This window comes from Chiloscyllium plagiosum, chromosome 17, assembly GCF_004010195.1.
Source record: "Chiloscyllium plagiosum isolate BGI_BamShark_2017 chromosome 17, ASM401019v2, whole genome shotgun sequence".
NCBI classification, from domain to species: Eukaryota; Metazoa; Chordata; class Chondrichthyes; order Orectolobiformes; family Hemiscylliidae; genus Chiloscyllium; species Chiloscyllium plagiosum.
The window spans coordinates 51,975,753-51,981,752 of NC_057726.1; the positions used below are offsets into that span (position 1 = coordinate 51,975,753).

The following is a 6,000-nucleotide window of genomic DNA, read 5'->3' on the forward strand; positions in this document are numbered from 1 at the left end:
TAAAGAATATTTGAGGATCAGGATCTCAACAGGATCTCAAACCCAAGTCTCAGGTCATGGTTAAATGGGCAACATTAATCCTCATATTTGGACAATCTACAGCTATTACTTAAAAAACAGTGGAGATGTATCAACAGCACTTCTTTCATAAGATCCTCCAGATCTGTTGACAAGAAAGTTGGTGCATCAGCATTGTCTTTTCCCAAGCTAACATGACCCCTTTCAAGGTGCTGATTGCTTAAAATCAGCTCTGCTTGTTTGAACATGTGGCTCATATGTTTGATACCAGACTCTCAAATCAACTGTTCTGCTTGGAGCTTGGTCGTGGCGGGAGACACCCATCAAGATAATGAATTGGGGATATCCTCAAAGCATCCCTGAAGAAGCCAAACATTCCCACTGACTCATTGATTGAAGTACTTAGCTTGTGAATAACTAAAATACATATAAAGAGACATTGTTGGGAACACACAGAGATAAGATGGATGGGGGGAGGGCAGGTAAAGAGGTGTAAGAGAGAGCAGAAAAACTCCCAAACAACTCAGCTACATAACTTTCCAAGCATCACCTGTCCCAAAACTATTAGGCATTATTTGCAGATCACACATTGCTGGTAAGTTCAATTTCAGAACCCAGTGAACTAGAGTGGAAATAAGTTATCCTCAATCTAAAGAGACTCGCCAAGAAGGACTGAGTAGTTCTGTCTGGTATGCAAATTATCTAATCCCAGCCTTGACTAAGGGAAGGGTCCTAGGAATGTCCATACCAAAGTTTATGAGAAACAGTTAACATCATATGCCAAGCTATAGCAACAACATGACTAAAGAGCTGAATTCAAAAGGTGAGGTGAGAATGACCGCTCTTGGCACCAAGGTAGCAGTTGACTGAGTGCCACAAGGATCAGTGCTAAGTCCACTACTTTTCATCATTTATATAAATGACTTGGATGTGAGCATAAGAGGTACAGATAGTAAGTTTGCTGATGACACCAAAATTGGAGGTGTAGTGGACAGCGAAGAAGGTTACCTCAGATTATAACAGGATCTTGATCAGATGGGCCAATGTGCTGAGAAGTGGCAGGTGGAGTTTAATTTAGATAAATGTCAGGTGCTGCATTTTGGGAAAGCAAATCTTAGCAGGACTTATACACTTAATGGTAAGATCCTAGGGAGTATTGCTGAACAAAAAGACCTTGGAGTGCAGGTTCATAGCTCCTTGAAAGTGGAGTCACAGGTAGATAGGATAGTGAAGAAGGCCTTTGGTATGCTTTCCTTTATTAGTCAGAGTATTGAGTACAGGTGTTAGGAAGTCATGTTGTGGCTGTACAGGACATTGGTTAGGCCACTGTTGGAATATTGCGTGCAATTCTGGTCTGCTTCCTATCGGAAAGATGTTATGAAACTTGAAAGGGTTCAGAAAAGATTTACAAGGATGTTGCCAGGGTTGGAGGATTTGAGCTATAGGGAGAAGATGAATAGGCGAGGACTGTTTTCCCTGGAGCGTCGGAGGCTGAGGGGTGACATTTTAGAGGTTTATAAAATCATGAGGGGCATGGATACAATAAATAGACAAAATCTTTTCCCTGGGGTGGGCGAGTCCAGAACTAGATGGCATAGGTTTAGGTTGAGAGAGGAAAGATATAAAAGAGACCTAGGAGGCAACTTTTTCACGCAGAGGGTGGTACATGTATGGAATGAGCTGCCAGAGGAAGTGGTGGAGGCTAGTACAATTGCAACATTTAAAAAGCATCTGGATGGGTATATGAATAGGAAGGGTTTGTAGGGATATGGGCCAGGTGCTGGTAGGTGGGACTAGATTGGGTTGGGATATCTGGTCTGCATGGACGAGTTGGACTGAAGGGTCTGTTTCCGTGCTGTACATTGTAGGACTTTGGCTCAATCTACCAACTTACTTTCTTCTATTTGTGAGCCCAGTCCTGCGTGTACTTTAAATGAAGCAATAGGAGAAGATATTCGATCTCATACTGTTAGTTTATATTAGCAGTAAATGAACAAAGTATACAGAGCTCTGGATCGAGACCTTTCTGTCCTTGACAAACTACAATGTGTGTCAGTTCCCAAAAGTAAGACCTCTTCCTGTCCCTGCCCCAGTCTTTTATACAATAAAAAACGTCATGCAATCACTGAGGTGGGATTGTCTTCTGATTGGCTGTTGATCCGACTCCATTCTCCATGTCCTCGCATTCCCGGATGTCCGACCCCACATGATCTTCTTTTGCCCGCGAAACAGAGCACCACGTGACCTCCTTCTGCCCGCGAAACAGAGCCTCACGTGACTTCCTCGCGCGCGAAACAGAGCACCACGTGACCTCCTCGCACTCCTCCGGCGCTCGAAACAGAGCATCACGTGACCTCCTTCTGCGCGCGTTACCCAACACCAAAGTTTTCCGAATGCCGAGTACATTTACACTCGCAGCCAGCCACCTATTTACAAGTAAGCCATATATTTACAACATCTCTATGCTTCTTTGACTCTATGACTCTATAGCATCAAAGAACCCAAGCAAAACTGATCAATGGAAAGTGAGGGAAAAAGCTCTGCTGGTCAAAGTCATGAGGGTACTAAACAAAGTGCTTATGATTAGGATAATAATCTCAGCCCCACGATGTTGCTGCAGGTTTCTCGGGATAGTGCCTTACATCCACCCACCATTAGATTGGAGGGAGAATGTTCACTGATCAGCACACAATGTTCAGCAGCATTTACAACTCCTCAGGCACCTAAGTTGTCCGTGCCCACAAGAGCTAGTTAACATTCAGGCCAAGGCTATGAATTTATGAAATAGGAACTGAAGTACACTATTTGGATCTGTGAGCCTGGTCACCATTCGATAAGATCATATTGATCTGTTTGCCTTTCAAATTCCACATGCCCATCGACCCTAGATTTCCTGACCTAAGAAGTATCTATCCACCTCGGTCTTAAAAATATTCAATGAACTTGCTTCTAACATCTTCTAAAACACAACATTCCAAAGCTGCACAATACTCAGAAAAAATATATCCTGATCTCTGTCCTGAATGGGCAACCCCTACTTTTAAACAATGCCCCCTGGTTCTGGACTGCTCCATAACAGGAAACATCCTTTTGACATTCACCTTGTCAAGACCATTCAGTCTCTTATATACTGCAATCAAGTCACGAGTAGCCCTTCTAAACTCCGGTGGAAAAAAAACTCAACCTGTCCAACCTGTCTTCATAAGACAACCTGTTCATTCCAGATCTGCTAACACTCTGAACAACCTCCAATACTCTTATGACCTTCTTTTAAGTAAAGGAACTAAAACTGCACACATATGTGGTCACAATAATGCCCTGTCTCACTGAAGCTTAACATCCATACTTTTATGTACTAATCTTCTCATCATTCCATTAGTCTTCTTGATTACATGGTGTACTTACAGAGAACATAGAACATAGAGTAATACAACACAGTACAGGGCCTTCGGCCCTTGATGTTGTGCCGACCTTTTATTCTACTCTAAGATCAAGCTATCCTACATACCCTTCATTTTACTCTCATCTGTGTGCCTAATCAAGAGTCGCTTAAATGTCCCTAATGTATCTGACTCTAGATCAGTGTTCAACACGTTCCCTCCTATCTTAGTGCTGTTCATGAATTTAGTTAACAGTCTTCATTGCCCTCATCTTTGAGTAATTGTAATAAATTGAGGCTCCAACACAGACCCCTGCATGATTCCACTTGTCACATGCTGCCAGAAAGGATCCATTTATGTATACTCTCTGTTTTCTGTTAGCTAATCTGTTATCCATACTATGTTACGCTGACACATGAGCTTTTATTTTCCTCAACAGCTTTTGCACATGGCTCAGGTAATTCAGAGACTATCTGAGGTATAGTGTTTTAAATTTAGTGTCTAATTCCTCATACTGTCTATGCAGAACTTATTTATTGTTCTCCCTAGGAAATTAGAACCTACCATAAGAAATGGATCCTCCCCCCTCACTGCAAGTTCCTTTCCAGACAATGGCAGTAAGCAAGCAAAACACAGTAATCTAGACTCCTACTCCTTACTGCAGAGAATGGTGTCAATTCTCTCACTTATACGATCACCTATTATGACTACTACAATTCCTTGTTGCTCTCCCCATTTAACTGGCTCCCCATAACACAATATCCTGGTCAGTTTGCATATGCACCTTACAGCTCCCACCCTCATCCAGGCAGAATGAGAGAACCTCAAATCTATTGACCAATTGAAGAAGCTGGTACAGGAAGTCCCTGTGTTATAAATGCCCGTACTTACGAACCAAACTCAATGAAATCTATTATCCAAGTTACACACCTATAGTTTGTACTAACAAACGGGCAGACTACAGTATCTGTACATACTGTGCGCGACACTCAAAACGCTGCACATTTTCAGCGGGTCATCAGCCCGCCATCGTCGGCACGCTGTCGTCGCCATTTTAAGTCGTGTGTTTTCCCTTGTAATCACGGCTTCAAATGTAAATATGATGTAAGCAGTGATGCATCAAAGAAAAGGAAAATGATCATGATCGAAAGGAAAATGGAAATAATAAAGCAATCAGAGAGAGGTGAGACGCCAACAAACATTGGAAAAGCATTATGCTACAGTTGGTCAATGATTGGGACAATTATAAAGGGCAAGGGGAGAGTAATGGAGCATGTAAAAGCGACAATTATCACTGAGCAACGCAGTGGTTTAATTATTGAAATGGAAAGGGTAATGGTAATTTGGTTAGAGAGGATCAAAATCAGCATAATATTCCTATTAGCCTTGGCTTAGTGCAAGGAAAGGCCCGAAGCCTTTTCAGTGATTTAAAAGCTGTACATACAGCAAGTGAAGGTGCTTGTGAGGAAGAACTTGTGAGTAGGGGTTGGTTCAACCGTTTCAAAGGAAGGGTAAATTTACACAATATTAAAGTGCAAGGTGAAGCAGCGAGTGCCAATGTAAGTGCTGCGAAAGAGTTTCCTGAAATGTTTAATAAAGTTATTGAGGAGGGAGGTTATGTGCCTGAGCAAATATTTAATGTAGACGAGACTGGCTTATTTTGGAAAAGTATGCCTGAAAGGACATACATTTCAAAAGAGGAAAAAACTGCTCCCAGGCATAAGGCATCCAAGGATAGGCTAACATTATTGCTTGGTGATGACACATCCAGGGATTGCAAGCTTAAGCCTATACTTGTGTATCGCTCCCTAAATCTGAGGGCACTTAAGCCAATCATCAAGGCATCTCTTCCTGTTATTTGGAAGGCAAACACAAATGCTTGGATAACAAAAGTTCTCTTTGAAGATTGGTTCCTGAACTTTTTTTGTTCCTGCTGCTGAATGTTATTACTTGGCCAAGCAGATTCCTTTCAAAATTCTCCTTGTGCTCGACAATGCCTCTGGATATCCAAACACTTCAGATGACCTTCACCCCCAATGTAAAGGCCATCTTTTTACTGCCCAACACCACATCACTACTTCAGCCAATGGATCAGGGAATTATAGCCTCCTTTAAGGCTTACTATTTACGTCAGACCTTCTCACAAGCAGTCAGGGCTACCCAAGATGATGCAATGACCTTAAAGGAGTTCTGGAGGAAATATAACATCAATGATGGCATCAAAACATTGCAGGTTCATGGGAGGAAGTGAAGAATACCAACATGAAAGGAGTCTGGAAAAAACTGTGCCCCCAATTCGCATATGGTTTTGCAGAGTTTTGAGGTGAGGACATTGCTGAAGCCAGGCAAGCTATGGTTGATATTGGTAACAAGCAACTGCAGTTAAACATCAATGGAGATGATGACTTAGACTTGCTTGAATCCCAAGCTGAAGAACTGACCAGTGAGGACCTTATGGAGCTGGAGCAGCAGATGATAGCATTTGAGGAAGAAGGCCTGGAATTAGAAACTCCAGAACCCAAGAAATTTTTGACGAATAAGTCAGCTGAAGCCTTTCATCTCATTGAAGCAGGGATGGCAAAGTTAGAGGAGCAAGATCCAA

At 42.2% G+C, this 6,000-nt stretch overlaps 1 pseudogene; it reads left to right on the forward strand.

The window, feature by feature from the left end:
- The first annotated feature begins 4,664 nt into the window (after positions 1–4,664).
- LOC122558740 lies at positions 4,665–5,649 on the forward strand (annotated as a pseudogene).
- The last annotated feature ends 351 nt before the right edge of the window (positions 5,650–6,000 follow it).